General features: G+C 38.7%; 1 protein-coding gene across 1 annotated transcript in view; it reads left to right on the top strand.

The window, feature by feature from the left end:
• The window catches only part of LOC139724803 (uncharacterized), an 85,358-nt gene that overhangs the window by 1,044 nt on the left and 59,530 nt on the right, over window positions 1-24,784 (top strand). The gene's annotated exons all lie outside the window — the stretch shown is intronic.

The following is a 24,784-nucleotide window of genomic DNA, read 5'->3' as shown; positions in this document are numbered from 1 at the left end:
ATGTTCTATTAAAGTCATTATTCAACCCCTTTCATTTTCATTGCTATTCAATCCCCCCCCCCCCCCCCTCCTTCCTAACCTGGTCTATCTCTCTCTCTCTCTCTCTAAAAACACTGGGGTTATTTGGAACCATTTCACTTATACTGTTTTCCCCCTTTCTCTGTTGGGATTTGGAATAGTTCATGATATTCCCACATCAAACCACCAGAGGGATCATGACACAGTATCTGCCATGGTGTTGACAACCTCAACATGTTTACAGATCTTCAAGCGATGTCAGCCCAAGATAAAAACGATGCAGCTTCAGGAAAACAAAACAAAACAAAACAAAACAACAACGACAGTGACCCAAATTCCACAAGAACTTGTATTTTAACTGCAAAGATTCTGGCCTAAACCAATTTTGTTATTAAGATCACCGAATACGGAGCTTAGACTGACGTAGTATGAGAAAAACGTCTATCATTTCTTATGCAAACTTTTTTTTCATTTGTTGCAAATACCATGCAAGCTTCCATTTGATATCATGGAAAGTGCATGTGTCTAACATTTTACTGCAACTTACTACAAGTTAAATTTAAGTGTTTCCTGTGTTCATGAATATAGGACATCTTTTCTTACACAAAATCTGCTTCATGGTTGAGGTTCAGTAGGAAAAAGTGTATGTTGCTTTTGCCAACTGATATCATATAGGTATTTGCTGGTGTTGCACTTTGTGTATAGAAGAGCAGGGATTTAAAATGCTCACAAAGTGTTCCACCAAAATTTTCTTGTATAAAGATAGCAAATTAGGTGCCAATTTGTAAGTAGTACTCATAACTATCTTTGTTTGCTACAACCAAGTAAATAGAAGTATTTTCAGTATTCCTGGACCGGAGGTCGACTTTATTTCAGTAATACCATGTAAAAACCGTTCTGAATTAAGATCAGTTTCTCGGATCATTTAATAGCCAAAGTCTGTAAAGTCCACGCAAAATTGCATTTAATGTTTGTTGACGTCAGGCCTAGTTTCAGATTGTGGAAGATCAAGGTTACCGAGTACTGCCTGCTGCTGAACGAAAGGTCGCTGCGCCCTTTGCAGCGATTACTCAGAGCATGTCTCCCTTGTCTGTGAGTCCCATATATACATACAACTTACAAGATGTGGAGGGAAAAAAAGAAGGGAAAAAAAAAAATCTCCAAACAAAAAAGGTCAAATAGCAAGTGCATCTGAAATTGTCATCAGTTTAAACTTTCCATTATGCACCACAAAAATGGTGAAAGTCGGTCACACTTTTCATGAAATATGCATTATCAGTGCAATCTATTGACTCGATTTTATGAGATTATTCTTGCAGCAAAATGGAAAGAGTGATTTAGGGATTACATACTCACCTCTAAAAAAGTAAGCCATCCGCTCCAAGCATGCATTTTGTGCGTCACACACCGGGTTTTCCTAGTACGACTACGCGTTTTCACGTCATTTCCTCTTCAGCGTACACCAGGTCCATACGCAGAAACGAACTACAGAGAGAGTGCTTTATATTCTGTCATTGCCCCAAGCAGTTGAACAGCCTCCTTTCTAAAGCCCCGTTTTAACAGGGCCCTTTCAACCAGAGTTACTCTGACAATGTCTGGACAATCTTTTTTTTTTACACCGACTGTTAAAGACACTCCACGCAAAATGTTGCTCGGCGGTTGTCACCATAAATTTTTCCAACTTCTACCTTCAATAGTCAGCTATTAAAGGTAATTACTCCGATATTATTCTGACTTTACTGTGACAATGTCCCGACAACCCGGCTGCTAAAACGCTTTCGCAGTAATGTTTTGCTGATACACTCAACATGCATAAGTGCAATAGTCCAGACAGAATGTCACACCATGCGCTAATCATGTGCATGGATCGTATACCACTGATCTTTATGTACCGCCTGTAGAGATCAGTGATTGCAGCCATGTTTTGTTTACTATTAAGCACAGTTGCCTACCTAAATGTGCATAATTCTATAGAAGAGTACATGTACATTTGAACAATTTTCACTTTTTTGACACAAACAATGTAAACATATGTTTTGAATACTTTGTTTGAAATGTTGTTTTTATCAATTTGGACAGAATTCTTTGTATTACATTTCTGCAAAGGTATATGGGCGAGGTTGCTTTGGTGCATTGTGACATTTGGTACTCTGTGACATGTGGCGCTGAGCTGGAATCGAGACCAGTAATTGTTATGGAAACCTACCCGGAGAAGGCTTTCGTTGTGTATCTGTTTTAAAGACGGCAACCCCCCCCCCCCTTGCTCTCTTCTTCCATTTTATTGCCAGAGGCAAAGCATTTGTTCTCCTTACGTTGCCCTGACATTGTCAGGGTAAGGTTTGTTAAAACATGGTATGAATTTCAAAACACTTTCAAATGAAACTCCTATAAGGCTGTGTTAAAAACATATCGTTTTAAAATCAGTTTTATTCAGTTTGTCTTTATATCATCTGTCTACATAGTAAGATTTATCTACAGACTCACTGAAAAACAACTCTGAGGCTGATCTTGTGTTGTTGTTTTCTTAAACCGTATTGAAATAAAACAAATAAAGGAAGGTAAAAAATCTTGACTGAGCTTCTTTCTATGTCATACGCAACTGTGAAATTTTCTTGACAACTCTGTTTATTAAAGTTTTGCGTCATACAGTGGATTTACAAGACCAATCAACTTCTCAGAGCTTTAACCTAAAATATAAATGCGCATTTCTCATAAACCCCTGCCCGAGTATCCACGGGACTCGTCCTCTACAGGTTAACAATAGAGATGTTGGTAGTGCATCATAAGTATGCAGCATTTTTTTGTTGTTATCAATTCAAATGAATATTATGAACTTGTCTGATATGTACTGTGTTCTTGTATAAAGTAATTTCACTTGTGTGGGATTCCCTGTGCTACTTTTTAATTTGTTAGTACATAATCATTTATGTCTTGTCGAGGAAAATAAAAAGTCAGCTGACTATTTGTGACCCGCTGCAACAAAAGGATTCGAAAGTCGAGGGAGGACAATTTTCTGAAAATGACATGACATTATTCCCTTACTTTTCCACTTTAATGTCATATATAACATTACTCATAAAAGTACTCGATTGTGGAGATATAAATGATTTTATTAGCACATGTCGAGTGGTTCAGGAGATCAGCGTTTCGAGAAAACCGCCTTCAAAGTTTTCCTTCCGACGCTATCATGATCGAGGGGGAGCAAGACAGTTTTCACCATTTGACAATAGAAGGCACGCTCCTAGCAATCTCCGCGATGTTCATTCAAGCTTAGCGCCAGCGGTCTACGCACGACCAATCACTGACCAGGATGCCACGCACTGACCAATGAGATCACTCCCTCATTGCTAGGGGCGGAGTCTAGCTGCGGCGCTAAATCCAAATCCTCGGACACACTTCTATTCCATTGAAAGTCGGAAAATCATGGCCTAGAAAAACGCTATTTTCTTGGGTTTCCGTTGATCATTTAGCTTCAAAGTTTCAGTAGATGATAGAAGATACATTCGACTACAAAATTATGTCAAATCCAAATGTTTTGACGGATTTTGATGATCTGACTTCAAACTTGATTTTTCTCGGCTCACCCGCCAGCGACTTCAGGATCCTTTTTTTTGTAGCGGGTCACATTTACCCCAGACATTATTTCTCACATCCAATGGTTTAACAGTGAGATGTACAGTGCCAGTCAATCTTTGAAATATGAAATGGTATATACCTTTCCCTTTCAAAATTAGAAAAAAAAAGAACAAATAAAAATAGAACATCATAAAACAGGTAAACCACAAAAGTACGCTTCCCCCATACATCCGGAAACAATTTCATAGAAAAGGAACAACAATCAGCAACAATGCTCCCATATATAAATCATGATCATCCTTCATGGAAATGGAAGATTTTTATCCCTGTCGGCAGTTATATACCATACATTTTTTTCATACGCATTTTGAATGAGGAGCAAGGCCGGTTATTATTCCGCCCACTCCATTTGATTTAGAATGTGTTAATTATGAATGAGGGTATCAAGCCCAGGGGGTTTGACAATGGATAATTGTCATGCACACTCATGGAACTTGATGTCCTTGGCCGTGAATGAAAAAACTGCATGATGTTTTTTACATCCCTTCAAATAATTGAAAGTCTCTCTTCTCTCTTTCTCCCTATTTTTTTTTTTTCATTGTTGCTGTGTATACACTCACAAGTTCACATTTATCATAGAGGATTTCAGGACATTACGAAAACTGTCATGTCCCTATCATAATGCATGCAAGCTAGGTTATCAGACAATGTACCGCTGTCTCAAGATACATGTACGAGATCTGCACATGAAATATTCTAAACCATTTAACTTTTCATGGGATGGTTGATAATTATGTGTGATAGTGTGTGCACGCACTGTATACCTTCCCAATAGTGTGAGAAAGCTTGATAAACCAGAACATGTAAATGCCTGCAGAGAATGGAACGATGCCAAATATATACTAAAGCAATTGCTGCAACAAGGGGATGTACAAATTTGTCAGTGCATTTATTAAAAGGAGTAGAGATGTCATATAGCGGTCATCTTTTAATTCAGGTGAAGTCGTTTGCTTGTGGCATTTGAAATCATCCTCTAGAGATATATATGTTGTGTTTTCTGTGCAGCTTCTGTGTATATACTTAAAAAGGGAGCCCAGCGGTGTGCTTCCCATAAAATGCCTGCCAGAGTCACTAATAGAATAGGGCTGATTAAGTGGCCAACCTACGCCACAGTTGGACATGTCAGCGGTTACAAATTTGAACTTGGTCTGATTAAGGTCCAAATGAACCACGGGAGGCAGTGATTTAGACTCCATCAGAATGCAGCTAAAAATAAAATGCCAAGGTTGCTCTGCTACATTCAATGATGCATTTTTTTTTTTTTTTTTTGCATCCTCTTTCTCTTCTCTCTCTCCCCCCTCGTCCTCAATTTAAGTGTATGGTGCCGAGAAAGTACACATATGAGGAAATTCTGTCCTCTGATTTTACTGTTACTGATGACTTTCGGCTCTATCATTGATATGCAATCCCCCCTTACCCGCCTCCGGCACCCCTCCTTCTCTCCATCATGTATAAAGACCCAGGCAGCTGAAAGTGACTCAAGCAAACAAGAAAGTAAAAGGGGGGGGGGGGGGGGGGGGGGTGGGGGGAATCAGTAAGGGGAAAATTTGTGGTTTGATTTAGGAGCATGGCTGTGCTTTGCTGGTGATCTAGATCGCGATGTCATATGTCGAGCGTACTTGGGCACTTGAGAACATATTTTGTGCATTTGCACTATATTAAATGCAAAGTATGTTTTGACATGCCCAAGATAGAAATATGTAGATATCAGTTTATTTGATGCTTGGAAATATTGCAGTTTATTGTATAGTATACAAACTATAGTATTGCATACCATTCTAAGTAATTGAGGAGGTGAGGGCAGCACTACAATTGTGAAGTCTATTATTTTAAAAGCAAAGTATAAAGTTAAGTACAACCGTGACCAGTGTTTCGCAAGGCTCAAAGACTATTTCTGTGCAAGGCCAGTTCTCTTAAAGGCCACTTTGGTTTTGTACAGCATAAGTAATTGGCTCTAGGAAGGACATGAAAAATTAACAAGGCCAAATATTGAATTTTTTAGTCTTTTTAATTTCATATTTTAGAGGGGCAATAGGCCAATCACCAGTGGAGCATCCAGTGCCATGACCTTGGCAGTTTTGGATTGATACAAGACCTATTTTCAATAGCCATATTTACACGCAAGAGTTAATAGACTTTTGCATCACAATGAAATCTTGTCCCGTCTTACACTGATATGTTTTACTAATATTGCTGCATTCACTTAATATTTTTCTTGTGTAAAATGTATGACATCACATGCTGTAAAAATGGATATTTTTCGCGCAGCTAATTTTTCGCGCTCAGCCGGGTAAGAAGAGTTTCACATGTTTTTCATTCCGCGGAATCAAGACATCAAATACTGGAACATTTGGCATGCAAAAATATTTGCGTGCCTTTATTTTCGCGCTAGTTCTTGGTTGCGCGAAATGCGCGGAAAATTTCAACACCGCGAAAATTTCCACTTTTACAGTACTGTGCAGTAGATTGGCACCAGTAACAGAGTATTACTATGCATGTATGTATAGATGCATCAGTGTTAAATATGTACACGTATATAAACATATGCACCTATTATATATTGAACTACAATGGAATATGGGGGGGGGGGGAGCGAGAGAGAGAGATGATTTCAGAAGGAAAAGAAACTGAAGAAAAGATCCCATTAAAGAGGAAGGCAAGTTTGAATGCTGTATTGGCTATAGGCAGTAGCAGCAGCGATGAAAATAGGTCATATGTGATTTGTTAAGCTGGGAAGGTAATTTCCTGGGGAAGTTCAGACCGTCTACAGCCGAAACCTTGGCACAAATTTTAGGAGCATGTCAGAATTTATGATCGTATCTGACTGAACATTTTGCACAGGGTCCTTAGTGCTGCAGTTCAGAGTTTATAGACTTACAGATTGTATATGGGTATGTGAAGAGTTTACCATACACATGTACAGTACGTCATGACTTGCCATTGAGTCGTATTGGTTGATTAATACGACATGTACAGTGATGTGGAAGCAGTTTGTACATCATGCAGGTAATGCCAAGAAGTTGTTTTATATCGCATTACTGTCATTTTTTTTAAATACAGTGTACACACACACATACACACACACACACATACACACACACACACATACACACACACACACACACACAGGCCAGGGGGGCATTTCATGAAGCGTTTTAGTCCGACAACTTGTCGGACAAATTTGCTCTCAGCCAATCAGATGCAAGGATTTTAGTAGCTTTTAACATTTTGTCAGACGAAATATCTGACAAAAACGCTTCATGAAATGCCCCCCTGAAGACACTATTAGCAGAATGGTGGCAATATTTCTACTAAAACCTGCATCTCAAAGTGTGTGACATATACCTTTAAAAATTGTAAAAACAATAAAGTTTTTTGTGTGTCTCTATGTATATTTACACTGTAGCTATCTAATTTGCGTATGTTGTCTTCAACTACCAGCTGTGTTACCATCTGGGAAAGTTACAGAGGAAGTGTTTCGTGAAACAATTTCGATGCCGGGCCCCTTTGTGCTCTGAATGAACGAGCCGATGTTCGATTCTGATACTAGCTAGGGAGATCGATGTGGAAAGCTTGAGCAGAAAATACAAAAAAATAGAAGAGCATATATACATTGTATGTGCTGTGGGTTGATAGTCAAATATAAGCCAGTTATTAAGATAAACAGCATTATGTGATCTACATTGTAGTTGACTGGTTTTTTTTTTATGTTCTCCCATGGACATAAATTTCTTTAATGTTTTCTTCCTTTCTTGCTTTTTGTCTTTCTTAGTTATTTTGTCAGGAACACTTTAATTAGACTGATTGAAATGCTATCTTAGAATTCTAGCTTCCATACCCTTCAGATGTATATTCAGTGTATATTCCTTCTCCTATTACTAGTCAATGTATAAATTGTATCAAAAGTCCTTCATCTTATGTTTTGTTCACGTGAAGCCATATTACTTTCTTGTTTGTTTGTTTTTTCTTTGTGTGTGTTGGTGGGGAGGTAAGGATGGAAGGTAGGGACAGATGAAAGAAAACATAGTTTTATTAATGATTTTGATGAGACATTTTGAACTAAATGTTGAACCACAATGTACTTCCAGCTACATGTATGTACATTGATGTATCCCGTGCCACCTTTGAAAAACTCCTCGTTGAATTGGACAAGGGGAATCTCAAAGATGCCACACCCTTCCAAATTTCTTGCTTGGCATTTCCACCTGGCGAACGTGTCATCTTCACCGAGTACATGTACGTCCTAGTGCTATATACTTTGAAGGTATGCGCTACACGGAGGGGCTATCCACTGCTCATCATTCTCCAGATGTGCGGATATCTGCATACATGGTTATATCATCCTTCGAAGTCTGCTGGGGGACTGCTGGCTTGGGGGGGGGGGGTGGAGAGGATTCATCTGTCCGGTCCGTGCACACCTTTTTGGGGTCCGGGCGCTGGTTCTTCTCTGATGAATGGCAGGCAGCTCTGAGAGCCACCTGGCTGCCATAGCATTCATCATGACAGTCGCCACAGCCGGGGTGGGGGGGGGGGGCGGAGGCACAAGATCTTAACCCTTCCGAGGCTGGTTCCATTCATACCATGGCCAGAGATGGTGATCACAAGATATTTTAGGCTTTCGTCGCTATTTGCTCGGCAGGATTTGAAAACAAAAATATGTAATGTATAGAATGTCTTAATATTTATTGTTTTTGTCACACTGTTGTACTTGTAACTTCAAAGACAAAATTAGCCAGGTATGCCATGTACACAATCATAGAAATGTGCTCGTCCTAGGGTATGCTACTGCCCATTTGGCTCAACAAAGATATTTCTTTAAAAAAGTGGAAACTTGCACACACCTTTTTTTGCTTTGTTTGTGTTGTTTAGTTGTTCATTTATTTGTTTTTTGCTTTTTGCACAAGGCTAATTTCAGTTAAACTGTTGTTTGTATGTAAATTAGGCAGCTCTTTTTTCTTTTGCGTTTTGGGTGTCAAAAATCTTACTTCTCCAAATATATATTTATGTGGGTTATTTTTGCAGTAGTTCATGCATGCAGGAAATTTGTGAAGATTTCTATCCCATGAAACATTCCTTGTTGGCAGTATCGTGACTACCCCCCCGATTGGCCCTCCAAGGAGGGAGTTAAACAAAGCCTCTCAAACAAAACTGTACCGAGTTGAACCATGGGGCAGCTAGGGGAGCAGTGTGAACCATGTGTGTGAGCCCATTTTAATTCAGAAGATATCCTGTACATACTCCCTCTAGATCTCATGCTGTGCCAATAGTGAACAGTAATCTCTGTTCCATGCTGGTGATATGGAGGCCCACTGCTTCCTATTTTCCATAAAGACAAAAATATAAAAAAGGGAAAGGAAAATGTAGACAGCTATTACAGATGGATATCAAGCCCCCTGTGAATATAAACTCTAGATCATCTTGATGCAAAAGAACTTGTTGATTTGCTGTCTAAAGAGCCTCTCACCTTGTTTTCATTTGGCGGGCAACGCAACCTCATAGTGCCCTGTGCAACACTGTAATAAATTTGTCATTATCGCGCATTGCCCTCCCACCTCGTAAGCATGCATTAGCAGTTACTGTTGTCAGGTTAATGCCGGAGGGGATGCATGTAGCCTACGTGCTACACCCGTTGTACGAGCTCGATCGGCACATGGGTATGTGTAGGCACGTACATTTATGTAGGGCACCAGCACAAGAAAAACAAGTAATGGGAGTGGGGAAGGGGGGTGGGGAGGGGGGGGGGGGGTTGGGGAGTGGGGGAGAAACGGAGGGAGGGAGGAAACTTGTGAAACGATTTTCTAGGTTACAGAGGTCAGTCATACCCACTCGTGTGTGAGCCCTGCTAGTGAATCATTGTTTAATTTAGCCTCCCATGTTACACTTCATTTGCCGTCAAGTTCGGTAATCCCCTCCAGAGCCCTGTGTTTCATGCGGCCCTTCTGCTGGCTGCCTGGCTGCCGTTCAAAGGTCTCTCCACATTTTTATGTTTTTTTTTTTCAAAAAAAATATTTGTATTTAAGAATTTTGCTCCCTCTGCTGAGCATTTTTTCCTTGCTCATTGTATGATTCCCCCCCCCCCCTTCTTCCCGATACTCTTTTGCATTTTTCCATTCTGTATTGTCATCCCTGTTGACACTATAAATTCTGAAAATTCTTGTGTGCAACTTCATGTATGCTCATGTGACCTTGAAATGTGAGATGCAAATAGGGGTGTGTACACAATATAATTTTTTTCAAGATTATTATCTATAACTAGAAAAGGAAGGAGAAAAGTAGCCATAGTTTTAGCTGAATTAGACACATGGGGGGGGGGGTATAGGGAAAGGAGTTATGGCCTTTATGGTGACTGTACTACTTGATGGAGTATCCTGTGATTGCAAGTACATCCATTTGAGGCAGAAGGATGTAGGTCTCAGACAGAAAAAAAGAAAGAAACAGCAACCAGTTGGCAAAAAAAATCTATTTCCTGTATTAAAGAGATGATGAAAGTTGACAATAACATATTTAGCTTTTCTTTGTTTACACAGACACAATTATCAATAGTGCATCATGAACCTACTTGAAATAATTGAATGATAGATTTGTCCGATGATGAGAGACCAGTCAAAAAAAAAAAATCCAACTGTCAATGCCTTACATACTTTTGTATCATTTTTCACATGCTTATACAAAAATCAAATGATTTTGTATGAAATATGATTTGCACATTTCCACAAACTGGATTGCCGAATCTTGCAATAGTGAACTGTAACTATCATCTCACATACAGTAGACTCTCTAGGTAAATCATATTCAAAGTTTATTCGATGGAAATCGGTTTTGGAATAGCTGAGACATCAAAAGTACTACGTAAAGTAAAACAAAGTGATCCTAGTAAAAGGTGGGTTTCACCTTTTATTAGAGTTGCTCTGTTTTGGATATCTCAGCCATTTCAAAACCAGTTTTCATCAAATGAATGTTGAATCCCTCATGGAATTGCATGCTCTTTCATATTTCATGTGAGAGGGTTCTCATTATCTCACCAACAAATATTAGAAGCCTGGAGTTAGGTCTCAACCAAAACTATACGATCTCTTTAAGCACTGGCATGTCATTCTGGCAGACAAGAGTCAAGGCCTTTGATGAGATAGTGCCAGAGACATCATCTAATTTAGAATATCGGTAGTAACATTGAAGGGTAGAATGAATCAAACAACTTCATGTCACTGTGGCAGAAAAATATATATGTATGTATGAACAAAATATGCATCCATATATTTTCCTTTTCTTTTTGGTGAGAATCCCCAACCAATATTATTGTCTACATCTGGAATATATATATCTTTATGCTATTGGTGGAAAATTGATATGGCAAAGTGGACAGCTGAATCAGAATGTGCCTTGTATGTAGGTGTAGGGTTGTAATGATGGAAAAGTTGTTGTTTTGTTCCATTATATAAAACATTCCTTGTTAACCCGTTGGGGACAAGTCCCGAGTATACGCGGGCAGGTGTCTATGGGAAATGCATGTTGTGGCAAAATCAGCCTGTCTTCACCAGGTTTTTTTTTGTTTTTTTGTTTTTTTGTTTTTTTTTTTTTGGGGGGGGGAGTGTTTGACAGGGTTTAGGTAGAGGGAGTTTGGGGAAATTAATCTCTTTTCTCATTACCTTGTAAGCTGCTTCATACAGCTTTACATTTGTTGCAGAGATTCCTGTGTGTACTGCTTGGAAGCTTTGCTGTCATTGGTTCAAAGCTAAACATTTGAAGATAAGACAGTAGAGCTTCCAAACCAGATGATTTAGGCAGTGCTAAAATTGGTATGAAACCACAATCTATAGGTCTCCAACAGTGAACTAGTGGAACCTCTCTGACATTAACCTACATCTTCTCTCTATTTCTGAGTTCTATAGGGTTTTTAATATTCCTTTTGCTCTTTTATTTTTTTAATATCTGTTACATTGATATCATAACATTGTGATAACCTAACAATATGCCCTGCTGGTTTGTTTTTGTTTTTCCAAAGGAGAGCATGTTGTACAAGCAGTCGTTAAGTAATCAGCAGAAACATATTACATTTATGATGTACCAATCAATTCCAAATACTTTTAGATTTGAGATGATGTCATTATTACTTCATCGTATAGTTTGCATAGTGGTTGCCACCACATTGCTGTTCCATACATGTATAAACAACTGAAAAATCATCAAGATTTTCGTATGATGGCTTTCTTAATGTACATCAGTTTTCAGTGAAATGCCTACCATTCTGTTTTTGTAAGTTTATCATCGCATCAAAGCCAACTCGGTCATACCACTGTATACTGTATAAGGTCCTGTTGAAGGCACATTTAGAATATTTGTGTATAATTCCCCTCATCTGCATTCCTGATTCTTGTGTACCCCAATGCACAATATTGGCAACAAGTGAATTTCATCCCTCAAGCAGATCGGAGGATCGCATTTACCCGCTAGTAGTTGACAAACAAAATGAACTCCGTGAGAAAATTGGGCACGGCGGCTTCAAAATCACACGCCTGCGTGGATCTGTTTTTGCTGATTGCTCTCCTCTAAAAATCCTTGCGTGATTGAAACGCAGATGTTGTGTTTGTTATTTACTTCATTTTTGTTTCTCCGCCAAGGCGCACTCTTAAGCTCCCCCCCCCCCCCTGCCGAGTTCGGCTCTGGGGACAGGGAAGATGAGCGCAATTTCACCCAAGCAAAAGGGACAAAAGCATGCCATTGAGCCGAGATATTTCCACGCTTTCTTCCCCATCCCATTATCAAACCCTCCTCTTGCACACTCACTACACCCATGACGCTAACAAGATTACACATCAATGTCAACAGCATCAAATATGAATGGCTTCTTCGTTAAGGGTGCGAGAAAAAAAAAGAAAAGAGAAAGGTGGAAAAAAAGGGAAAAGTAAAAGAAAGGCTCCATGGCCGTTCAGGGACACAAACACCCAATTGTCTTCTCTATCACATTTCCAAGTGACGGGTTTTATTCGTGACGGCAGCTAACTTTGCCAAGTGACCTACCTACCATCGCATACAATACATTCTTCATCCTAGGACTTCCATCCTCCATCCTGTCCATCGTTGTTCGTCCTTCCTCTTGTATAGGTGTGTACTCCAATGAAAAATTCCTCCCCGCTGTAAACCCCAATCGTTGTTTTTCATTCTTTTAGAGCTTTTCCTATGCGCTATTAACAATTCCTGTGAAGGTTCCACTGATTTGATCTGCCGCCTTGAAATCTTTCCTATGAATAATGATCATAGGTAGATCACAAGAAGTGGACTGAAGAACAAGGATGACAGAATGTAGCAAATCCGCCATCCTTTTTGTTATTATGTGTATCTGCTGCTGGATTTTTATATCAACTTTGTTTCATATAAGGCTAATGGATTGAAATTCAATATCCTTTCTTTTAATTCCCATATCAAGCGCGTGATTGGTCATGTGCGAGAATACCAGGATTAGGAGTGAGAGAATCTGAGTTTAAAGGAAATCTCAGGATATCATGTGCTTGGCTCTCCCAATTTTGACCAAAGCCATGCTGACAATAACCATTTGGAGCAGAGTGTAGGAGTTCCTCTCACCTCCCTGGTTTGAAGTAGATGCAAGATTGACTATATATCTACGGCACATAAAAGTAGTAACAAATCAAATCAGTTTTTTTGATATTTGCTGTTTTTTATTTTTTTGTTCAAGCAATGCATTAAATGACATCTTGTTGATAGAAGCAGAAGAATGCATGAAGCAATCTGTTTACAAGGTAGATTTGGAAACATTGACAATTGGAGCGGCTGCTGTGATACGGTTACCGTTTGAGCAGACATTTCAAGGAAATGTAACTTACAGTGAATTTGATTCATTGAAGCTCCTCACAATATTGTATGAATGAAGGCAGCAGCTTGAGCATTTTGCCGGGCAAGTGTGCCTGTTTCTTGTATAGTTACAGTCTACATATATGTGACCGGCGACAACGGTTTCAGGCAAAAGTCGGGCATTTTGAAAATTCATTTTTTCACTGAATCACATTGCCCATTTCCTAAGCTTTGCATTGATATAAAACACTTGCATTTTTTGGCACCATAAGTGGGCATGGAAAACGAAATAAAATGTACTTTTTAACTTGTTAGCCTGACAAAATTGCAAGAAAACGGGCTTTGAAGATTCACCTCTTTCTCAAAGACAATGTCCGAGCGGCGATGCGAGGTGAGAATCACCCATCCGTACGATGGGCCAATCGCTGTTAAGCTCCGCCTCTAGCAACCACATCGCCTTCTGATTGGCTCACTGAGAGAGTCAAATTTCCCGGGCACCCTTCCTAGCAGCTCAGCGTATGGAGCCGAAAAACAATGCGGTTCGCTCGGGTTTGTTTTACCATTACGTCTTTCAAGATGGCGGATACGATAATTGCACGTATGGTGTACATGTGTATGGTGCACGCATTACGCAATGGCATCCACACGCCATGACCATGTGCATGTAACAGGAGCGGGTGGCGAATCCACACATTTACAAATCGCGTTTTCATTGTTGTTGATTTGACTTTATCATTGCCGACCCTTTTGAAGGCAGATAAATGACAGTGCTGGCAAAGGTCACGCTTCCTGTTTGTTTTGCTTTTACAAGCCGTGCATATGTTGCCTTGTTTGGTGGTGTTAATTATATTAAAACAAACAAACAAACATGGCTCGTTAGTTTCGTGCGATCTTGATGTGTAGTATTTGAATATAACTGGTTTCATGTGACCTCTCCTTTCCTCTCATCTACCTTCCCTTGAGTCAGTCTGCTGTCATGATTTTTACTACATGTACAAGTAGACTTTGTTTTTTTTTCTTTTCACACGATTATGTCGTGCTACGTACACGTGTACATGATATTTGTTTCACTTCCGTTGTCGAACATTGCGGTAGAATAGTTTGGATAGAAAGCCAAACGAAGAGCACGCACTACAGCATATAAACCACTACAGCAAGAACAATGGAGCATGTAATCACATGCACGCGTGGACAAAGCATTCCGCAAACACTGCAACTGGTGTCTCCGAAAGCCGAATTATGTAAATGTGCGCGACGCACCAGCCAATCGCATGCGAGACCTTGCGCCGTAGCAACGCTGGGGATATTGGCGCGGCGTTCGAAAGAAGCTCGAAACTGACGAGTGCGATCCAACATAGGGTGCTTAAAATTCCATTTTCGATAGGAAAAACGTAGTCTTATGCTACGAAATTTAGTGTAGATGTAGAACACATATCAAAGATTCGATTTCTGCAAAAAACCCAAATCGACAAAAATAATGGTAGAGATCTTTGAACCCCGCCTAGGAGGAAATTTGCTATTGCGACTTTTGCCTGAAACTGTTGTCGCGGGTCACATATGCATGTTCTTTCCGTGTACTGAGAGGACAGTAGTCACGTTTGTGTCTTTCATACGCATAAAAAAAGTGATGCCTCTTCAGACATAAATAAGATATGGGCATTTTGCAGATTTCATTTCACTTCATTTACATTGTATGTAAGACGTGTACATTCACATACACATGGTTATTTATTTATTTTTTTCTAAAGTGAATCATATAAAGATACAAATTGCATTGCCAGGTTGTGTATGTCTGATAAAAGATGTGGGAGTTACTGGTCATCCCTGTTTGTTTATGTGACTGCTTGTGGTGCGTTTGTGTGGGCGTAATTGAATATCGTAGTGTTGATATTGCTCTTGATTGTGCCGGCATGCTATTGCCATATTTGGCTCCATCGTGTATGTCCTTTTACAAGTGTACTGAGTTACATTTCATAAGGTACTGTACCATCGAATATTATGCTTCTATGTGTGATTTCTTTTCTTAATATTTCTTTCTCTTTTTATTCTTTTGCTTTCAAAAATATTCATCGCGTTTGTGCTTTCTCCCAAGTATTACCGAAGGATGAGATGGAACATAATCTTCTCGTTCTTGTAGAACGGTGTAGCCACATACAACCCTTGTGTTGCTCTTCTGTGGCAGTGGTTGGTTACATGTGATTAGATATGAAAGCAGAAACATAAAAGTATTAACACGGGTTAATTTTAGAGTCCCATCTAGATGTTCTAGATGTATTTGAAATGTAGAGAGGACCTACATTGTAACATGTCTTCTTTGCTACATTTGTCCTTTGTTCCCTTCTCAGGCTTTCTCTACTTTGGTCGGGGGGGGGGGGGGGGGGGGGGAGTGGGGGAAGACATAGAAGAAGAGGAGAGTGAGAAAAAAGGTAGTGTGATGTGTTCGCATCTGATGTTAGCATAGGTGCATTTGCAAGTAATTATGTCAGACTCCCAAGTGTATCCAGACTGAGATGAGCAAATGACAGTCGGCGTTATTTCTTCTCCCTTTTCCACCATGCGAGGGAGTGCTCCGGCTGCTCCTCCGTAGCCTCTCAAGCTGAATCAACACACCCAGGGAACCCCCAAGGAAGAGGGCAGAGAGAGAGAGATGGAGAGAAAGCGGTTCGGAGGAGATGCGATTGGGTGTTGGGGAAGCTAAGGGGGGATGGGGGTAATTGGTGGGGTTTGGGATGGTCCCTCTGAGACAGAATTGGATATTTGAACTTTCAAGCAAGAGTCCGCAATACAGGTCCCTTCATCACATGTCTGCTCTAAATCTCGAAGCTTCATCGACCAGACACTTGTTTGCTAGAAACTTTGTTTCGCGAGCGGCAGTCGCTAGAAAGTTTTTTAGTGACGTGTGTCTGGAGCTGTGGGTGCATGGGAGAACTTTGTAATGTATTATATTAACAGACACACACATGCACACACACATTCAGACACACATAAGATATCCCAGCATCTTATTCCTTTTCCTTTCAGCCAATGGATGCATTTCACAGTGTCAGTAGATTATTTTTGTCATAATTCCATATTACTTTCAACACATTTTCCAAGGTATATCATAATGCCATTGCACTTGTACCTCATTTTGAAATTACCTATTTTTTCTGTGATATTTAGTAAATATGTATATTATAACCCATAATTTCATGATTGTTTTTTTTTTGTTGTATACAACTGTATGTATGTCTCATAATAACATAAGAATATTCCAGTCCAGATAAAATACAAAGAACTTGGGTGCCAAGTCCATATCCACATGATCCCTGTGACTGCTTGTGAACCTTTCTAGTCACTGACATATGTATTGTGCAGCCCCCAAACTGCAGAATAACTTACCAATAGGAATCAGGAAATCCCCAACTGTAGCATCATTCAACTTGAGATTTTACTAAATCGCAGCTCTTCTTGTACCTGTTTACTATTGTTCAGCTTATTCCCATGCAAGAATCAAATGTACAGTATGCAGTCTGTATATATTGCATGACTGTGCAATATTACAAAAGCAATGAATTTCACGTAAGACCGATTTGACCAGTCACAAATCTTGTTATAAGATAGATACAAGGTCATTCCTAATGTCTTTGACAAGTCTGATTCCAGTGGGAAATTGGTTACGTTATGAGGATGACTTCACCCCATATAAAGGGAAAATGAAACCTAAATGTTCATGTGGATTGAGTGAGTGCAGCAGTATTAGTAGAACACATCAGTAAAGTTTGCGAAAAATTGGACAAGTTTGAAAGTTTTTAATTATTGAAGTTTTGGTGATCGCTGGATTAGAAAGCTACTACAGTTTGTGATGACACATACATGTACGTACAACAATATGATGAAAATATAAAGTAAATTTTGCCCATTTTTTTTTAAAGGAAAAATACACATTCCCTTGACTTATAGCTGACATAATTTTATGTTGAGGGCAATATCAATCCTCATGCTTTATCGAGGTAAGTCAAGTGCTCGTTTACCATGCAGGAAAGTAAAAATATAATGAAATTTTGTTTATATTTTCCTCATAATTGTTGTCCATTTGTGACACTGTGAAATGTTGATCCAGTGATTTATATATTTCTATTTCTTTTCTTTGTCAGGGTAGCCCATTCACCAATAAGCAGTGGTCTTCCATGGGGCCTTGAATAATACAAATATTAATATGATGCTTGATTAAGTCATCCATTTTAGATCGGATGTTTCCTTTCATGAGCCTCTGTCTGCAGTTTCAATCATGTGCTTTTGTTTATTTATCTTTAATATTCATTCATTTGTCCATTTTTTAGTTATTCAGTACTCTTGACAATTACACATTTGAGAGTATATTAAAGTTTACATCTACAACTGTTGCAAATAATCTTAAGTTTCACAAATCCTGGAATGTTGCCACCATTGGTTTGATGACAGAGAACCCTCCAGGCAAAATTGAAATGATATTGCCTTCTGATAAACAAGCTAGAGAACAACCATAAAAAAAAAAAAAAAAAAAATTGTCTCACGCAGTTTCTTAGTAATTCTTTGACAGCTGTAAGGCATTGTGAAGTTGATTGAAAGGCAAAATTGTAAATGTCTAACTCTAAAGTTTCATTTCTAAGAAAAGAGATATTAATTGCATGCTTTGAAGCTTTTGCCAGATACTGATTGACTTTTGAAAGGCGATCGGAGGAGCTGTTTTTCTAGTAATACTCCAATGTAGAATGTAATCAAAGCAACTACCATAAAGGGGGAAGAAATGGGTCTGCTGATGTATTATAAAGTTTCTTAAACAATAGCAAACAACGGAATTAATGAGTCATGCAGATGTTTGCAAATAGTAAGGGTAACTTTACCTTGAAGTTCTTTTTTTCACTTGCATATCAGGGCAAAAAAGAAATAAGAGAAATAGGCAGTACTCATTGTAAATGTGAAGGAAAAGCATCCTACGAGTACCACTGGATATGCTTCAGCTGTATGGAGTGAACTTTAAACTCTCACTTACATTTTAATCTAGGGTTGGATGTTCACTTGATAGGGTAGTCCATTACCACATGAAATATCACCCTCAAAACCTTTAAAGTGAAACAGTAGAAAGAAAGGTATAGGAAATGTCCCAAAAGCATACTATATATAGTAGCACTAAAAGTTACTGTGGGAGTGTGCCTGGTGATTTTCAAGAAAAATTGTTATGTGACACTTTTGTATTTTGTTTTTTCTTTGACGAACAAAAATCAGCAACTTTTCAGAATTCTAGATAGAGAGAGAAAGAGATACTCCAGGAAAATTAAACGTAGGGAAAAGAATGTATCAGCTTTTATACATTTGAACACTGCACTATATTCTGCTACACTGTTGTAAATTTTTTTTGGTACTTTAATGGCATAGTAGCATATCATTTTCTTGTTTGTGAAGAGCTTATATTTTAGCTCTGACTTTAAATAATGTAGGAAGACAAAGTGAACTGATCACCTACAAATACAGGAGGTAAATGAGAAGATGCTGCAAGTAGACATACAATGTAACTCTTGAAAATATGCTAACACGATGCAATTATGTTCAGTATTTGAAGACATGAACCTTGATGCGGAGGATACTACTGTAAAACGAGAAATTTTCGCGTGCATTTTAATTTCGCGAATTTCGCGAGCGCCAAAATTCACGAAATTAAAATGCACGCAAAAGTTTTTGTCTCCACTACATGCATTGAACGCCAGTGGCAATTCGCGAAAATTTCATGCCTTGAAAAAGGCTGTCAGCTCCAATTCGCGAAAATTTCATGCCACGAATATATCATGTTTTACAGTATACTGGCTGAATATTCACATCATGTGATTGTTGCGTGTGTGCGTGTGCGTGCGTGTGTGCATGACCATGTGTGTTTGGGTGTTTATTAACTGTGCCAGACAAAATGCGATATATTCTAAACTGTTAAGAGCAGACATTACTCCACACGTGGGATATTCCGTGAACTAGTGAGAAGTTGTTACTTACAAATATCTTTTGGATATATGCCAACATGTACAAGATCCTGTTGGTGAAATTAGCAACTGCAAATTTCACAAAACTTGCCTAGGACAAAACAAGAAATGAAAAAAAGAAAGAAATAGATAGCTAACTACCTCTGTAAGTATATAATGAAACTAATCATTAAAAAAAATTGTAAGTATTTCTGTACTTGAAACATTACCTTTTGATAATGACAAGTTTAATGGGAGAAGAAATAATGTCTTGAATGATGGCCGTGAGACAACAGAAATTTCTGAGTTGTCAACTCTTGTAATATCACAAAACAAAAGTATAAGACAGCAGTTTTCTCAAGTAATTGCCATAATCAAAATTTTGTGATACAACCTGTTTGATTTCTTTTTTAATAAAAAAAAATCACAAAAGTCTTCTTTCCTTTCTCCATTAAAAGCAACAATCTATTCATGACTGCACCCATAAGTTTCATCTTAAAGACGTTTCTCCCACACACTTCCCAAGATGGAATATCTAGAGTCTAGCATTTTTTCAAGTGATCAAAACCTTCATTTTATCTTGCCATTTCCCTTGTACACGTTTCATTGAACGTACATGTACTTGCTTTGTTCAATACGGCTGCTTTCATTCAAAAGACACTCATTCAATCGCGAGCCAATTCTAACTCGAGCGAGCTGTATGTGTGTGCATGTGTACCCTATGAAGAGGGAGTTACAAGATTGCTATGTGCACAACAGCTGTTGCAGTGATGTGGCAACGACACCCATTATTTTTGTTTTCTTTTATACCCCCCTCTCTCTCTCTCTCTCTCGTTGGCTGCTCAAATTGCCGGTATCTTGCGCAGAAGGACCTATTAATGTGCCTCGTTAAATACGTGACTGGAGGCAAATGGCTGTTGTGGTCTCCTGAAACATCTAGGATCAATGCCGCGCGCGGTGACTGCTCTGCGATAAAAGGAAACGTTGCTCTCACATTTTGCACGACTGATTTCTTTTTCAGTGTGCAGGTAGTAGTTTCCACAATTTGCACATGGCAGTGCATCATATTGCTTTCTTGTTTTCTCCTGATTATATAGTGATAAACGTGTACTGGGAACCAGCTCCTATTAAGTGGCAGAATTTCAGTCAAGTCAATGCACCCAGTGTATGTTTTATTCTTTGCTGATAATATAGTATACTGAACTAGGTATCAAACACAAGCTATTTTTCTTTTTAATACTTTGATGTGCTCATAAGACTATCTGTGATGGACATCCTTCTTGTGTTTATAAGCAGTTAAATGCATTAAGAAACTCACTAAAATTATAGAATAGCCATCATCATTATTAGATTATTGTTATTTCATTTATTATCATCGTCATTGATACTTTTAATTATAAGAATAATATCATAATGATCATCATTATTATTGTTATTATTGTTACAAAATAAACAGAGTTAGATAGCAGTGATGTATCCTCCTGACTTATGATTGTGATTTGGGGGAAGTGCCTTCCCGTCCCCCATTGAACAGTACAATGCAATTGTATTTGTGCAGTGCACATTGATGTATGATGAAACACTCTCTAGCATGGCAGGTCATCCTGAGAGTGATCTCACTGTACTTTCCAAGTGATGTGTTGTCCATGATGACCCCTTCCAATGCAGGCTCGTACAGAAAGGGCCGAGCATCAGGCGATACTTATTACACTCCACGACTGGGCAGTCCAAATCTTAGAGTGTCCTATTGAACATTATCATATCAATATATATCTTATTCTGTCTTTGTTTGTTTGTTGTTGTTGTTTTTTTTTCTCTCTCTCTTCTGGAAATTTGATATTCTATTCGGGATTCTGTGGGAAACAGATGATTGACACTGCCAGTCGTGTTTGACTGCTGAATGCAATTGTTATTATTATCATTATTATTATTATTATTATTATTATTATTATTATTATTATTCTTGTTATTATTATTATTTTTTTTTTATTATTGTTATTATCATTATTATTATTAGTATTATTATTATCATTATTATTATTATTATTATTATTATTATTATTATTATTATTATTATTACTATTATTTAATTCATATGAAACTCTGAGAAGTGATAACAAAGGGGGCCAATTAGACTAGAGACAAAGAGACTGGTATGTAGACTAATAACCATGACTGCTTAGAATAAGACTGATGTACAATATTGTAGATTAGTTCAGGGGCAAGTCCCTTCTACTCTACAGTTACTTTAAAGTACTATATGTACAATTGTAATGAGTTCATTTGTATGTATTTGTAAAGATTGTGTTTGTTTGTTTTTGTTTTCTAGCAAATACTACTCTCATATATGACTGTGATTCTGTAAACGTGCAAGTTAAATACAAAAGAAGTCCTCAGCATCAACTGGACCGACTATCCTCAGTTCTTGACAACATTGAATACCTTACAATGATAAACTGAAATAAACTGAAATGATTCTTTAAAAAATATATAAATTATACTAAACCAACTGTATAAACATACTATCTGAATTACATGTACTGCTTCATCTTTACAAGTCCTGCAAATCAATTTGCGAGGATGTTCCATCGATGTCTCATAGAATGGCACAACAATCCTGCTGAGGAAAGTTGCCCCTCTTTCAAGGAAATCTAACGCTTCCCGTACATGTCAGCATGGTTCAAATGAGGAATACGCCCAATACTCAGTACGTCACAAGGAAATAGGGAGACATGCACATACCCGAAGGCTGTGTTTGGCATTGACCGCATCCCTTGTATTCCTTTTCTCTTTTATTCCCCTCCCCACCACCCCCCCCCCCCCCCCGCCTCCCTGTCTTCCTTACGTGAGCCTGTCTTCCCTGCACTCTTCCTTCATTTTGGCTGTCCATTTTATTTGTGGTTCACCGCGCCCCCCTTGAGACGGAGGGTGGAAAGTGCGCAAGGGTACTGGAGCGCACAAGGCGGTGCACTGAATATATATATAGAGAGAAAGATGCTACGAATGAATGCGTACAAGCACCGCATGGCGCTGGGGGTGGGGGCATGATCGCCCGAGACCCTTCTGCAACGTAATAGATTTATGCACGAGCAAGAGCACTGTGGTGAGAGTAATTATTGCATCAAGTCGTGTACATGCGGATGCACGTACACCACAATCTGGGACCCAAGTTCTTTTGACATTCAGATATAATGCCGTATACTGTATATGTGCATTGCCTGTTGAGGTAGTACGTGGAATATAAGAAATACTTGCTTCTTTTGTTATTGGTGATTTATAGTTATCTTTTCTTTTACTGCAAGCTTTTTGTAATATTATTTGTGTTTTCAAGGCTGTCTATAGTTTTATAATTATGTGCATGATTATTTTTTCTGTGTCTGTGTGTGCGTGTGTGTGTGGGTGTGTGCATGAGCATTTTGGTGTTTGAATGATACACAACTCTCAATCAACTCTCAATAGCACTATTTTTAGTGGAGAAACTACAACTGATCATGTCTAACATCATCTTGATAGTGTTGTATTTATCAGTACTACCAATGTTACTGATATTAAGCTTTAAGATTTTCATGAAATGATGAAACAGGTTCCTATTTCAGTAAATTACAGTAACTGAACATTTTCACCATTTATCAACATAATATATTGTGCAGTGCATTTGTCTAACTTCTTTTTTTTTTACCATCATTTGTCAAACTATGAACATGTGAAATTAAGATGGCAGGCGATTTATTGTAAAGAGGGGACATGTACAACTTTCTTGGATGTTGTAATTGAAATATAAAAAAAGAAAAAAAGAAATAGAGAGTCTTGTTGTACTTTGAAATATAAGTTGTTGTTTATTGCTGAAATAGAATTTCAGTTGATTTGAATATTTCAAGTACAAAGATAGTGTTTGATCTTTGGAGTTGAGTAGAGTGCACCATGATGTGTACCTTTTAAAGGCTTCTTTGATGTGTATCTGCTCTCTTTTAATCTTGAAAACGTTTGGTACATATTTGCTCGTATGTAAATCCATCATATATGAAAAGCTTTCAGGATATTTCTGCAAACAGCACTTAGTGCAAGTTTACAGTTTGGATAAATAAAATTATATAGAAGAACCTCTCCCTGCATAACTCTATTCATTTAGTATATTTCAATTTTTCTGTTTTTTGTGCTCCTTGCAATCCCACCTCTGAATAAACCCAAGCCTTTTACCTTAAAAGCGCTGTGCTCTTGGTCAACAAGCATATAATTCATATATTCTCTTTTCTTTGTCAGTCATATTCATATATTCAAATGGACAAAGCCATTCCAGCGGACTCAATCTTCAAGTGCTACCCTTTTCCACATATCACTTTCTCCTCTTATTTCTTTCAAATTTTTGTTTTCCCTTGTTGTAGTATATGTTTAAAGAGCTCCGTTTGAAACCAAAGCACCATCAGGGTGAGAGAGTTTTAGCAACAGCGTGTGACCTTACATGGCTATGACAAAGCACTCCTTGGACCAAGATGAAATGGGAATGAAGAAGAGTATTTTTTATGGACAAAGACGAAACCACTGTACCATCATCCCCATTAACATATACGAAGTCCTCCCCTCCTTTTTTTTTTTTCTTTGCCAGCATTAGGCCCATGTGATGTTCGTGGCAAAATTAATGCATCTCTGCATCGATGCATTCATTGCGGGAATACCTACGGATGGATGGATGTATTGCCCGCATGTGTGTACTCGTCTTGTCAAGCCACCAGGCCCCCCGAAACATTGCTCCCCCGCGTACACTTTCCAGCTGCTGATTGCCATGCAGGCAGAGACATGAACAAGGCCAAGGTCATTTATTTGGTGGCAGTTTTCGATATTGATAGATGTTCGCTTGCATGCATGCAATGTGGGGGAAGGGAGGTGGGGGGGGGGGGGGGCAGAGTCTCTCTCAAGAATGATGGATGCAATTTCCCCACAGCGGCATCCCACGCATGACCCGGTGATGAACCCATACTGCTATCCAGCTTGTACAGAAGAACCCGCCACCCCCTCCTCTCCCATCTCTATCTGTTTCACCCTTGTGTCCATTCTATTATTCTCCGAAAGCCAGAACTTCAATAGAACGAAGAAAGATCCTGCATTGATTTGACTTTTTTTTTTCTTCTTCTTCTTCTTCTTCTTCTTCTTCTTTTTCATCTTCCCTGCTGAAAGGAGAATTCCCCTTTTCAAGATAATTGGTTTGGAGTGACTGGTCATATTAACAGCAGACCAGTTGCAATCTCAGCTAGATTTGACATTTTCCGAGGGGAAGGGATAAATTTTGCCAATATAAGAACGTCAATATATAAGTATCATCTAACTGCGGGCATCCCGTGGGCCCTTCAAGAAAAAAA

This window comes from Diadema antillarum, unplaced genomic scaffold (genome assembly GCF_040938485.1).
Source record: "Diadema antillarum isolate AM-2024a unplaced genomic scaffold, OU_Dant_1.0 scf00000231, whole genome shotgun sequence".
Taxonomy (NCBI): domain Eukaryota; kingdom Metazoa; phylum Echinodermata; class Echinoidea; order Diadematoida; family Diadematidae; genus Diadema; species Diadema antillarum.
The sequence above is the reverse complement of the archived record's forward strand: the minus strand, read 5'-3'. Positions and strand labels throughout refer to the sequence as shown.